Raw genomic sequence first — 14,744 nt, 5'->3', positions numbered from 1 at the left:
CTATGAGGACACCACAAGCCACAATCCCATTTATGATATCTCTGCTGAATGATTAGACATCACTAATCAATGCTAATCAATGCCATAAAGCTATGATTTTTAAGACTTAAAACACGTATGGGCATTAATCGATTGCCACTAACGATGACCCGGATGCGAAAGATCAAACCTTTTTCTAATACCGGATGGAGGAGAGTAATTGCAGTGGGCCAATTCACATATCAGTACCCATCAGAGTGAGCAATTAAGACACAAATCAGGAATGGTCATTTGACTTTTTTTGGTCGAAACCATTTGACTATTTTTGAAGCGCCATATATTGAGAAGAATTTAAGCATGGATTCTTCTTTATGACAATGGGATTCCAATACGTAAGACAGAGAAAGAAATGCGACCTTCTGGTAAAAAAAAATGTGAATTTCGACGAAATATATTGCCGAAAGAGATGAGGGAAAATAAGAGAGTTTTGCGATGTCCTAAGAAAAGTTACACTTTTTGGACAAACAACACGAAAAATGGGGAGAGAGAGAGAGAGACAGGGGGGGGAAGTGGATAGATGGCAAACGAAGTAGAAATTTCCACCCATTATCAAACGAATTTTTATTTCAGAAGCTGAAATTTCGAGTCATTATCAAACGAATTTCTATTTCAGAAGCTAAAATTTCGAGACATTATCAAACGCATTTCTATTTCAGAAGCTGAAATTTCGAGTCGATTATCAAACGTATTTCTCAGCCAGAAATCAACTTCTGAAGTAGAAATTGAAAAATCAACTTCTGCTCAAAAGTAAAAGCAGAAAAACCAACTTCTTGCTAGAAGCCATTCTCAATTGGAGAAGTGTTTTCATGCGCACCCTAGCTCGACCTTTGTGAGCTAGGGCTCAGCCTCGATGAACCCGAGTTTAGGCATTGGTATCCGGGCATAGGCACGGGAGCTCGGACCCAACCTCTATGGACTCGAGCCTAGGCACCGGGGAGCCGGCATTGGTAAGTGGATCTAGAGCACAAATGCCAAGGTGATCAAGCCATCCTCTGTAGACATGGACCCGAGCCTCGAAAAAAAAAAGGTCGAAAGATACTTTGAATTTTGCAATCCTTCGTTTCATTGGTATATAAATGAATGATTAATCAAATTTATTCTCGATGACAGGCCAACCGATTATGTATGTATCAACTTGAGCTCGAAGATACCGATATACCCATGAACAAAGGATTGCATGCCACTTCTTCTTCAATCAAATCAAGGAAGTTCCAAATTGAAAAGAAATGCTAAGACTATGACTACATGGAGACATCAACTAAGTGGCCGGCTACAGGAATCAGGTCCCAAAATTTTGATTCTATCAAGTCAAACCTTTCCAAAAATCTTCTGTAATCAATTACTTCCCACTCCCAGCAAATATCCCATCGCATGGAATAACTTTCAAGTTGATGTAATCGTCCATCGAAAGCATGGGCCGATCTTTCAAATCAGTGACGTACCGCTTAAAAGAGAATAGTTTAAATGGCGCGCGTCAAATTTTGCTAAATATGCATCTAATCCAGGGATGTGCAATGCGTTAAATCTCGAGACATCGGACCTCAGTCTAGCCGCGTCTTTGCTCTCGTCAGCTAAGGATACTTTTGTCTATTTGTTTGACTTTTTCCGAATATGCTAATGCCCATTTGGATTCCAAGAACGCAGTACCAATCGTATTTGTTACTTGAAAACACAAATTCTTGAATATTTAACTTTTAGGTAAATGGCACAAATGGCCCATGAACTGTAACCTAATAAGCAATGTTGTCCATGAACTTTAAATTTATTCGATGCGGTCCCCGACTTTTTAGCCCAATGTACAACGTCGTCCCTGGACTTTTGGGTAAATGGCATAAATAACCTATGAACTTTAACCCAATATGCAACGTTGTCCATGAACTTTAAATTTATTCAGTGTGGTCCTTGACCTTTTAGCCCAATGTACAACGTCGTTCCTGGACTCTTAATTTGTTCAATGTGATCGTTGAACTTTTGATACATGTTCAGTCTCGTCCCTATGGAGACAACATTGAACGTTTTCATACAATCCTGGGACCATAGTGAACACTTACCGAAAGCCGAGGGACTATATTGAATGAATTAAAAGTTCAATAATGATATTGCACATTAGACTAAAGTTTAGGGATTCCATTGAACAAATATAAAGTTTCTGAATCATTATGTCATTTCGGTTGTTAGTGATTAACAACCGAAATGTTGAGGGACTAGGCCACGTAACCAAAGCCTCAGTTCAAATGTTTAGCAGCCCATTTGAGCTTCGGTTTGCCCCTTATCTGATTCACGAGAACGACATGCGCATGTTTCTTGAGTCTTGAGTTTACTTACTTAAAATGAGCTTCTTGGTATTGAAGACATTGAGAGATTGGAGATCCAATCCAAGAATCCTTAGAAATTCCCCTTAGAATGACAAGAAAAGAAAAGGTCTATGATTTGAAAAGAGGCTGTGTAAATCCCTTCAACCATCTTTGAAGCCGGAGCAAAACCCTAACTGGCAATGATTAATTCAGATGATGGGATGGATAAAGGCACCGCTGGTCACTAAACTTCCGTCAATGTTCAGTCTACTTTGGCTGAATGCTCAACTCCCGTTCTTGATTTTTTTTTATTTTTTATTATTGTTCCAATTGGATCCTTGAACCATATTGATAACATTTCTATTTTCGGGAAGAAGTTCTGTTCAAAAATAATTTTTTTCTATTTATATTCCCTGGACGAGTTTCTGAATAGAAGAACACGCTTAGTAATTGCACAAAATTTCTATTTCCAGAATAGAAAAACAATATAAATGCATTTGGTAAAAACCTAAAAATTTCTTTTCTCATTTTTTTCATTTAATTACAAAATATTAGTGGAGACTTAACAATTCATATTTGGATAAAACTTGGCTTTTGTAAGGAATTAAATGATTGACATATTCTAAGATGGCCCTAAAAATCAGAATTGCAGATGATCTTAAAAGATGTCTCTAATAGAATCTTAAGGGAAGATAATTTAAGCATAACAAGTTCACTCTGACTAAAGGATGACCTACATGCTATGTTAAAATAATTAAACAGAAAAGGGCAGTGTAAACAAAGATATAGACTTAGGCGAAGCAGTGCTAAGGCTAATGTGAACAAATCTTTTTTGTAATTTTAAAAAAAATTAAAATTTTTGAATATTTTTTTATTTTTGAGTTTTTAAATAATTTCTACTTTATTTTCTTTCTTCCTCTGCCGGCCGCGGTGACGACTGGTGACTTAGGTAAGGTCAAGCTTGCCCGAGGCCGACGAGCTTGACCTTGTCTCTTGCCGATCACCAGCCATCACCGTGGTCGGTGACCGACAGAGGAAGAAAAAAAGGAAATATAATAAAAATACCAAAAAATCAAAAAGAAAAAGAAGTAAAAGAAAAGAAGAAAAATTTAATAAGAAAAGGAAGGTGAAGGAGTTCAAGAGGAAAGAGGAGGGAAAAAATGATTTTCACTTTTTGAAAAGAGAAAACTATTGTCCCCACTTTTGAAGTTTTTTTTTTTTCATTGGTGGAAAATATTTTTCTTAACTATCTTCTTTTTTACGAACCAAAGGCATGAAAATCCTGAATTTTTTTTGAAAAATTATTTTTCACAAAATAAAGAGGGTTGATGAGTATCTCCATAGATAGATTATATTTAGGATGACGAAAAAAATGGACTATAAACTTTATCTCAATGTGCAATATGATCTCCGAACTTTTAATTTGACCAATATAATTCGTGAATTTTAGCCCAATGTGCAATGTATTCCCTTAATTTTTAGTCTAAAGTCTGACAATTAGTAATGTGACCATGTCAAGATGAAGAAGCTCCTCAAATGCATCTTTTTTTTTCCCCAATCATTTGATGTTGTAGGGCAGGAATTTCCTTCTGAAACAGCCACTTTTGGCTTTTCGTTTCCAGCCGCGCACACCATCGGAGCGACCGCATGCTTCTTCATGGGCACGCGACTCTACGATTTCAACTCCACGAGCGGGTCAGACCCCGCGATCGACCCTCGTTTCCTTCCGATCCTCAAGTCCGTATGCCCACCCCGGTGGGGACGTCAACGTGAGGTTGGCTCTGGATGCCATCACCGAGTTCATGTTCGACGACCAGGTACTTCGCAACATCAAGCCCGGATTCGCCGTGATATCATCGGAAGCGAAGCTCTACGACAACGGGCACACCAGGCGGATAGTCAATCTGTACACTCAAAACGAGAGTTCTAGTAAGCATGGAAAGCCGCCGTCCTTTAAGGCGGATTTTGCAGCTTCAATGGTGAAGATGGGTCGGATCGGCGTGAAGACGGGGTCAGGAGGAGAGATTAGGAGGCTTTGCAGCTCTTTCAACTAATGGGTTGTGCTAAGTAGTGTTATTAATACAGTGTTAATAAATAGCAAGTACTTGTACATATGGTTATGTATATTGGGTGGTATTTAATTTAGGGAGATAGAATACAACTCTCTTGAGTTTGCTTGTCATGTATAGGGCAGACAAGCAATATATAGTACATGATGTAATGCACAAATGATACTATTGTAAGTGGCCTATCAACAGCGTATTAATCGACAATATGCAATGATAAATTCCACCAAATGCTAATGAGTTACACATGTAGCGAAAAATTTGGGAAAAGTACACTAGAAGTGCTATAACTTGTGTACGGCATTCATTTGAGTGTCATAACTTTCAAAACGTTTACTTAAGTGCGACAACTTTCAAAAATCGTTCACTTGAGTGCTACGTCGGAGCAAAATCGTTCACTTGAGTGCTACAGTAATTTTTCCGGCGTGCTACAACAACTTTCTAACATGCCACGTCGGTTTTCTAGCATACTACGGTAACTTTTCCAACGTGCCACGTCGGCTTTCCGGCTGCCACGTCAACATGGCACTCAAGTGAACGATTTTTGAAAGTTATGGCACTTAAGTTAACGTTTTGAGAGTTGTGGTACTCAAGTGAACGCCGTACAAAAGTTATGGCACTTCTAGTGTACTTTTCCCAAAAAATTTCTACGAAAGCTGACGAGTTAGATAAGATTTCAATATCTAATATTCGGATTAATGAAGTCGCCGTGTAGTTTGTCAAACATATTTAAGTCTAGGTCATAGATATTAGGTGACCAACGTGGTTGGACTTCATTACAATGGGCAAATTAGAGGTCTTGTAATGTGGCCTTGTCATAATAAGGGCGGCGTCTGTCGGGTTTGGCTCCGAGCCAAACTATTTAGAAGCAAACACAGAATTACATCTACCTAGGTTACATTTATTTCGTGAAAAATTCAGCATTTCTAGAAAACATCAAGAAGTAATATTTCAGGAAGATGACAATATTTTCTAATACTCGGATGAATCCGAAAAGAAAAACCTATTTTTATATTTCAGACCAAGGTCCCGAGCTGGCCCTCCGAGAGCAACAGTGTCCCAAGCCCAACCTCTTTGGACCAGAACTCGGGTTGGCAAAGGCCGGACCCAGCCCCACCCTTTTGGACTTGGACTGTCAAGGGCCCAAGAATGGTTATTGGGGTTCTATAGAATTTCTAATCCAAGTGCCGATGTCTAATTATATACATATTTTTTTATAATGATTTCTGATATTTTATAGAGGAAATTATCTTTTTGAATTTAAGTATAGATTTTTTGTTGATTCATTTCCCTAAACGATCCAAACCCCTATCAATGAGGAGACTGTTTTTTCAGTTTATAAAAAAAAGAAATCGGCGAAACAAAACGGAGCCTTAGGAAATAAGACGAAAAATATTCTAAATTTGTCAATCCCTCGTTTCATTGGTATATAAATGAATGATTGATCAAACTATTCTCGATGACGGACCAACCAATTAAGTATGTATCAACTTTAGCTGGAAGATTCCGCCATACCCATAAAAAAAGTATTGCATTCCACTTCTTCTTCGATCAAATCAAGTAAGTTCCAAATTGAGACATCAACGAAGTGGCCGGCTACTGGAATTAGGTCCCAAAATTTTGGTTCTCTCAAGTCAAAGAATTTTAAATATATTCTATCCGTCAATTATTTCCCACTCCCAGCAAAAATCCCATCACATGGAATAACTTTCAAATTGATTTAATCTTTGTCATGTGAGATCCATCAAAAGCAAAAGCATGGGATGATCTTTCAAATCAATGACGTACGGCTTAAAAGAGATTAATTTATATGATGCGTGTCTAATGTGCTAAATATAAAACTAATCCTGGGATCTACCATGGGTTACATTGTTGTCTAGCTAATGGTAATGATACGTGTTGATTTAGTTAAAGCTCGAAATATAGGACTTCAGTCTGGCCATGTCTTTGCTCTCGTCAGCCAGGTACCTTATGTCTATTTGTTTGGCTTTTCCTCAAATATGCTATGCCCGTTTGGGTTCCAAAGACAATGTCCCAATCGAATTTGTTACCTGGAAACACAAATCCTTCGGCTTTTGAACTTTTGTTATATGTTCCGTTTAATCCCTAAACTATATGAAAAATGTTCAATTTTATCTTTTATCTTGAATTAATGGATTGACAACATTAAATATTTTCATACAGCCCGAGGACCACATTGAACAAATTAAAAGTCTAAGGGTGACATTGCACATTAAGCCAAAGTATAGAGATCATGTATGTAATTGACACCTTTTTTTTTTCAATGAATATTGATTCAACTTAATAGCTTATTTAATTTATTCTCTTAGTGTTGACTTAGTGATTAACAACCAGGATATGGAGGGACTAGACCACATAACAAAAGCCTAGGTTCAAATGTTTGGCGACCCACGTGAGCATCGGTTTGCGTCTTATTTGATTCACGTGACGTGTTTCTTGAGTCTTAAGATTACTTACTTAAAATGGGCTTCTTGGTATTGAAGAGATTGAGAGATTGGAGATCCATCCAATCCTCAAGAATCCGTAGAAATGTCCCTTAGCATGAAAAGAAAAGATCTACGATTTGAAACGAGCCTGTGTAAATCCCTTCAACCATCTTTGATGCCGGATAAAACACCTAACTGACAATGATTAATTCAGATGAAGGGATAGATAAAGGCAACACTGGTCCCTATAACTTTCGTCAATGTTCAGTCTACTTTGGCTGAATGCTCAAGAATCCAGTCTGGTTCTTGTCTTGTCCCTTTTTTTTTTTTTTTTTTTAATGTTTTTTGGGGTCAAAGAGTCTGGTTCTTGAGTTTCTATTTATTTCCTCTGTTCCGATTGGATCCTTGAACAATATTGGTATGTTTTTCATTCTGTCATGTTAGTGATTAGGATTGCGAAAACCTAAGTAGCACCGATACCGACACCGACACCGACACGCGACACGACACGACACGCCGATACGTCATTTCTCAAAAATAGAAAAATCCGACACGTCGGGGACACGTTATATTAATTTTTTTTAAATATAAAAAAATAAATGAAGCCGAAATATGTATTATATGCACTGATTCAAATCGTAGATGGCGAGCTTTCACTTACGTCAACAATTCGACAAACTCAAGAATTGTAAAAAATAGAAAGATATCATATTCTGGAAAACTTAAAAGCATGGCACCATAAAAGGATTCCAAACGAGATTAGAAGGTTTTATCTTTCATAAAAGATCTAAAAGTTAGCATTGCCGAGTAGTTAAGGCTAAATTTTTAGAAGATGGGTCAGTCCCACAACTTAGAGAGAAGGAAAGGGAAAAGCGACGATGGGGGTCGTAGTTCTATAATATCTAGGGTTCCAAAGTCCAAACTGTCGTTATTAAGTTTTTTCTCTTTTTTAATGAACTTCACATGTCCGACACGCCGGACTCGGGTGTCAGCAGAGTGTCGGCCCCATTGACCAAGTGTCGAAATGCCGATACGCGGTCAACGCGACCGACACGGGTGTCGGGAGGTGTCGGACGGGTGTCGGTGTCGGACACGGTGTCGGACACGACACTCTCACTTAGGAGGAGTGTCGGTGCTACATAGGCGAAAACTATTAACGTGTAATTATATGTATAATAGAATATTTTTGTAGTTATTTTTATTTATACCCTTACTGTAATTAGTCATCCCTATAAATGCATATTATACGACCCTAATTGTAGTTAAGCCACGGTAATACTTTTTCGTTACTTCTCTCTGACTCTAAACATCAACATGATATCAGAACCATTGCTGTCCACGTATGTGCATCCACTCTCATTAGTCAAATTTCACATGCCCATGTCGTCATCCCAACATCCCTTGTAGCGATACCTAAATACTAGCCTAAGGATCCAACATCCCTCGTCAGGCTTCGGCAAAATCGATGACATTGCCGCCTCTCACGGGAAGAGTCATGTTGCGGCCCTAGGGGGCTCTTGGTGGTGGCCCTCGCCACCTAAATCCTCCAACTTCCCTCAAAGTTTAGGGAATAAATTTTGTAAAAAGAAAGCTATTGATATTCTTTAATTTAGAGTATATTGTCTCGCCCTCCAAACTTGAAATTCTCAGTCTGCCATTTGGTGGAGTTGGTCCCCATGTTGCCATCCCAAGCCCCTCTCTCTCTCTCTCCCTCTCTCCCCCAAAATGAGGTGAAGCTGTTGGAATGTTTAGGGTTTTTTCATGTGTTCAAACAAGGAACATGTCTTTCTGTAGAAGGTATCTCTGTCGAAGATCGAATGCAACGGCACATGTGGTTCCAGCACTACTTCGCCTAAGTCTTACCTTTCCTACCCCAAAACCAAATCTCAAGAATACGGTACAAGTACAGAGGCCTGACTATCTAAAAACCCATGGAACATCCCACAAGTCCCATAGGTCAAGTAGTTAAATTTAGGCCTTTCACTTTTGTAGAACAATTTGCACGTGGTTGTGCGACTTAAATGAGAGACCTCTCTCTTATTTTTTCCTCAAACTATGTTTTTTTTTTTAAATTTCAATGTCGAGATTCTTATTCTCTTATGCTCGTGATCAAGTTTTTCAATAGCCATATTAAAGCCTAGACATGCTGCTTAAAAACAATTTGACGCCACGTCATAATAACTTTTCACGAAATGACTAACAGGGAAAACAAAAGTACGTCATTCAAAAATGCGCTAAAAACAGAAGGTTCGGACAGACATTGGACCATTGGCAAAAGTTTAGGGACATGTTGTGCCAGGGTCTCGTTGTTGAGTACATTTGGTTCAATTTGTTGCGTACCTCATCTATTGAGAGGATGAAACCTTCGATCAAACTTCATAGAACATATGAAATGCACGATCATAATGTGTTTGGAAGACCCGTGAAACAGGTGCGCCATCGGTGGCGCATCACGAGAAGGAAAATTTACAGGACATGGTGCATTTGATTTTAAGTAGTGGTTGTGAGGGTTTTCTATCTTTATTCAGCTCCCAACTTTGGTCTAAAATAAGGCTTTTTCCCTGGAGTGGAGGACCGACTAATGGAAAAGCAGAAGAAGGGGAAGATCTTCCAAAAGGTGATGGATTCGTTCATGGGAGTAGTGGACTTCACCATCAACTGCCATCATTCAATCAGCTACTTAATGGTTGCTTATCTTATTGGGTATTTCAAAATGATTCGGTGTCCCACCTATCTGATAAGGCTAATGTTACGGTCCTAAGTGTGTGGACAAAGTATATGTGCCACTTTTAGCATTAATAAGATAGGATTAAGATTGGTTTACAAAATACCAAGTAAAAAGGAGGCCTAATTCTCCAAAAAAAAAAAAGAAAAATTAGGTCCAATTTCAATATTTCCTCAAAAAAAAAAATTTGTCTAAAAAGAAAATCCTCAACATTTACTCTAATCTCAAATTTACCCAGACATCCAAACAATCGCCACCAATTCTTCAAAATTATCAATTTTAGGGCGAGTTAGAGATTCATTATCAAAATCCATGTCTTGGAGAACACTCTCATCTTCATAAAAAGTAAAATTACTGGCATGTATGTTAAAACCGGTTTACAAAATTTATTTGCAAAGTCATGTGCCAAATGGTAATTGTTACTTCAAAACAGCGCCACTGAGAATTAGTGGTACTGACAAGCAATAGTACCTATATTCTATCAATGTGAGTGGAAGAATGGGAAGGACATTCTTCGTAGAAATTCGGGGGCTTCTTGACCGCAGGAATGGCAGTTCTATTTTGCTTGCTCCTATGGGCAAAAGCTGCTTTTGTGGGGAAAAGGCCATATGCTGTCATGTCTTATAATGCAATCACTAAATTAATCAATGGTGGAATGAGCCTTTTGTGAAACTTCTCTTTTCTTACACTATCAGTATATGCCACAAAGGTCTATAATGTGATCCTTCCACTGCACATCTGGTCTTTTCAAAAGGGAATGCAAAGGTGTACGTGTGAGGACATTAGGGGAAGAGATCCTATGACAAATATGTGGTGGAATGTGGAGTAATTATTATATCTTAGTTGGGTCATAATTTATTATTTTAAGTTTTTTTTATGTATGCGGGCTCAACTGGATATGTTGACAAGTTTAGACTTGAGCTCTCTTGATGATCATCCCAAATGAAAATACTGGACTTTTTTCCTGTGATTCGACAGATGGTACTCACAGTTGACTAGTGGCCTACTCACAATAAATGTCAACGTCTTATGAAGTATCTTCATAAGGGATTTCGAATGGGACTCCTTATTCTAGAGTAGTCATTTGTGTGCCATAGTTCCCTCTAGAGCTTGAATGGGCTGAGGAGATTAAAGTAGAGTCTGAAGGTAAAAAAGTTGTTCTTATCAACATGTACCAAACTTAGCCGGACGATAGAGATTCAAGTTGAGATAATATGTCCAGCACACAGTCTTTAAAAAAACCTGACTCGTCACATTTACTTAAAATCATGGCGAATGCCTATAAACGTGTCTTCACAACATTTTTTGTTAAAAGAAATGGGGGAAAAGTACATTAGAAGTGCCATATCTTTTGTACGGCGTTCACTTGAATGCTATAACTTTCAAAACGTTCACTTAAGTGCCATAATTTTAAAAAATCGTTCACTTGAGTGCTATGTTTACGTGGATGCCGAAAAAGCCGACGTGGCGGTCGGGAAGCTGACGTGGCATGTCGAAAACCTGACGTGGTTCATCAAAAAGATGACGTGGCACGCTGAAAAGCTGACGTAATACACCCGAAAAGCTATCGTAGCACTCAAGTGAACGATTTTTGAATATTATAGCACTTAAGTGAACGTTTTGAAAGTTATGGTACTCAAATGAACGTCATACATAAGTTATGACACTTCTAGTGTATTTTTCCCAAGAAATGGAGATCTTTCTAATTTTTATTACAAACTTATATCTCAAAATTGTTCCTCTAAAAATGGAGACATCAGCCTTGTGAACTTTTTATTGTGAGATTCATTCTTCAAATTTTTACAACTTTTTCGTTTTTTGTTTCTCTCTTCTTCCACTATGTTATTATTATTTTTTTTTGGCCGATTGAGTCCTAAAATTTTTGCATTTGTCCAAATTTAGTTAATCCGGCAAATTTTAGACGAAAATTGCTAACATGGATGTCAGTCGTCCTATTTGCTGTAGTTAGCGCTAGCATGATCAATTTTTAATAATATTTTAGTACTTTTTTGAATTTCTTATTTATTTTTTTTAATTCTTCTTCTTTTTTCTTTCTCGTTCTTTTGTTCTCTTCCCTTTCTTCTATATCTAGCCGGACGCCTCACCAACCCTCACCTCCGGCCTATCTCCGAGGTTCGACGATTAGCTAGAGAAAGAATGTGACGTTCCTAGACACGTCGCCTTCGGGTTCGACCCTTAATTCTTTTCTTTTCAGTTTTATTGGCAACATGCGGAAGCGTAATTCTTTTCCCTCTGATAGACAATTATCACAAAAACACCACCATCAGAACACTTAAGCTTACAGGAAAACACACTGCTTATTCATTATAGGTTGATAAATTTTACATAGTCTGCTAGGGCTTCGTCCGACCACCATTACGGTATATTTACATAATGTCCACTTCACAAAAAGGGATGGGGGACCTAGCGTTGCTACCGATCACATACTCCAAAATTGGTCTCCCCTTCGTGTCACGTCATTCAGCTATGGTTGGCGCCCCCGCTGCTAGGTCCGGTTGGACCGTTGTAATTCGGGAGGGGTCCAAGTTCGACTCCATCGACCACCAGATACCATGCCAAGAAGTGGTAGGGAATTGGCTCCACCAAGCCCAACCTCACCCAGACGATGGAATCGTAGCGTCGATAGAGTGCGTCCTTGTTCACGTTGAACACATCCACTGAGGTTATCTCTATACTTGATGGTACACCAAAGTGTGGAGTTTCGAAAAAACCCATACCTACAAGTCTGGCAAAATAATGGAGTGAGACGAGGCTCGGTAAGTAAACGCGCTAGTTATAGGGTAAGAAAATAGTTCAACATCTAACCAGCCATGCTACTCACAGAGTAAAGTCGATAGCAGATCAATAGGAAATGCAATACTTATTATTTACTATATAAACGTGAACTATATCTATGAAAATGCATAAATATGAGCATGTGAACATAAATTTCTTTATAACATCATCATCGTCCCGACATCAATCGATTCCTCTGGCATTAATCAGGCATCGCACTCTGCGATATCCTGAAAGTTTCGACTCGGGGCCCTCTTGGCTCGACCAAAACATCACCCACTACTGGCAGCATCCCAAAACTCTCCTGGGGGCATCTTGTTGGCGTAGGGATATCTCGCAACTAAGACGGGGCATCTCCATCACCTCAAAAGACAAAGGATCTAATCTTTTCTTAATGTCCACGCATTCATGATGTTCGTAAGTAATCGGTATATCATCTTGAGCTTTAGCGATCATACGAACATCGAATATACAACGTAGAACTGCACACGTACGTAACTTATTTAAATAATCGTGTAATCATCAAAATGCACCACATAGGACCATATAAATGCTTAACTTAGTTCATATTTACGTCAAGACGGAGCGAGGTTTCCTTCATAAATTATCCTACGTCATGCATAAACCACAATAAATCCTTGACCTAATAACCTCCATACGCATAATCAGAACTGAGCACCAAACCAATCGCCTTAACCTGGAGCTAGGGACTTGACTTACCGCGTGAGACGAAGCTGAATAAATCTCCGGCGTGGCATGGCAGTGAGCAGCCGAGAGAGAGAAGAGAGAAGGAGTAGCGTGGAAGGGAAAGAGGGTAAAAGAGAGAGTGATGGAAGCTGGGAGAGGAAGGTGATGTGCATGGGGAAGGAAAATTCTGGTGACATAAGTCTTTAATGGTCTTCATGTCATTTTAATCATTTTTCTTGGTTAGGGAGAAGGTACAATTATTTACTTTATGTGATGGCCTACCACTCTATAAGAAGACAACCTAACTCTTATGCTACGTTTGGTCATATGGATTTCTAACAATGATAAGATTGGATAGAATAGAATATGAAATTCAGGGATTTTGCCATATCATATATACTATTTGGTGAATTGCAGTAATAAAGTCGGATATGTGAATATCCCATAATGTTCATTGTTTGGCATTTGCACATATCAATATAAACGAGCCTGAAAATGCACAAACAGAGAGTATAAGAATCTCTCATAATTTACTCCCCACTCTAGCAAGAGAGAGAAAATATGATCATTCACATTTGCAATTACGAAAAGTATTTTTCTCTTGTTACTTTGGTTAAACATCAACATGAACTATAAAGCTACAGAGGAGAATGAGTTTTGACTTTCTTTCTGCTTTTATAAACTTTCGACATAACAAAAACCTATATCGAGAAGAAGTTTCGACTCTCTCACCGTTTTCGTGAAGTTTTAACATGAATTAAAAAACTACAACGGAATGTTGAAAGTTCAACATGAACTAGAGATACGTAAGATAAGAAGATTGAGATTTCTGTTTTTTAGAAATTTCATTGTCCTACATTCTTCGAGAATTAGAAAGATCATTTTCAAGTTCAAATTTATTCATTTAAAATATGGTTCTTCTACTTCATTTTTTATTTATTGATTTTTTTTTATTTTTTATATATCATTTTTCATTATTTTTATTCCATTCCATCATTTCTTAATAAAGATTTTATTAAATAATAAACTATACCACCATACTTAAAATACGTAATGATATGGATATGAAGTGTGTGTTTATGCACAATATATATATATATATATATATATATATATATATATATAAAGTAGAAAGAAACTCAAATTTATAAATACATACGGGTATATATAAAAAATTTATTTTTTATGATACCATTATTATTATAATTCAAATATAATTCAAAATTAATTTTTATTTTTATTATTTTAGAATTTTGTTATTAAAAAAATAGCTTTTATATCATAGACATAAAAATCCTATCCACTTGGACATGGCCGGTTCGGTTGAACCGCCGGTTCCAGTTCCACAAAAAGGTGGAACCGGCGGTTCCGGGCCAATTCGGAACCGCCGGTTCCCGAGCCTAATGGCTCTTTCCCCTTGGGCCTCCTCCCCCCCTTTTTTTTAAAACGGGTCGGAACAGGCTCTTGAGGACCGGTTCCAGCCTCGGGCCCACGGTTCCATTTGGCCATGTCTACTATCCACCCTTATCCCATCTCCCCTATGGGATAATTATATTCATGATATATCCTTTTTATATCTCCTTTTATCCTATCTTGGGCAGGAACCAAACACGGGGTAAGATAAATCTTATCCTATCTTGATTTTTATCTTGACTACCAAACGCAGCCTTAGAAGTGAATGTGGCTTCAG

Source organism: Rhodamnia argentea, chromosome 2 (genome assembly GCF_020921035.1).
Source record: "Rhodamnia argentea isolate NSW1041297 chromosome 2, ASM2092103v1, whole genome shotgun sequence".
Lineage (NCBI taxonomy): Eukaryota > Viridiplantae > Streptophyta > Magnoliopsida > Myrtales > Myrtaceae > Rhodamnia > Rhodamnia argentea.
This window is presented reverse-complemented; position numbering follows the sequence as displayed.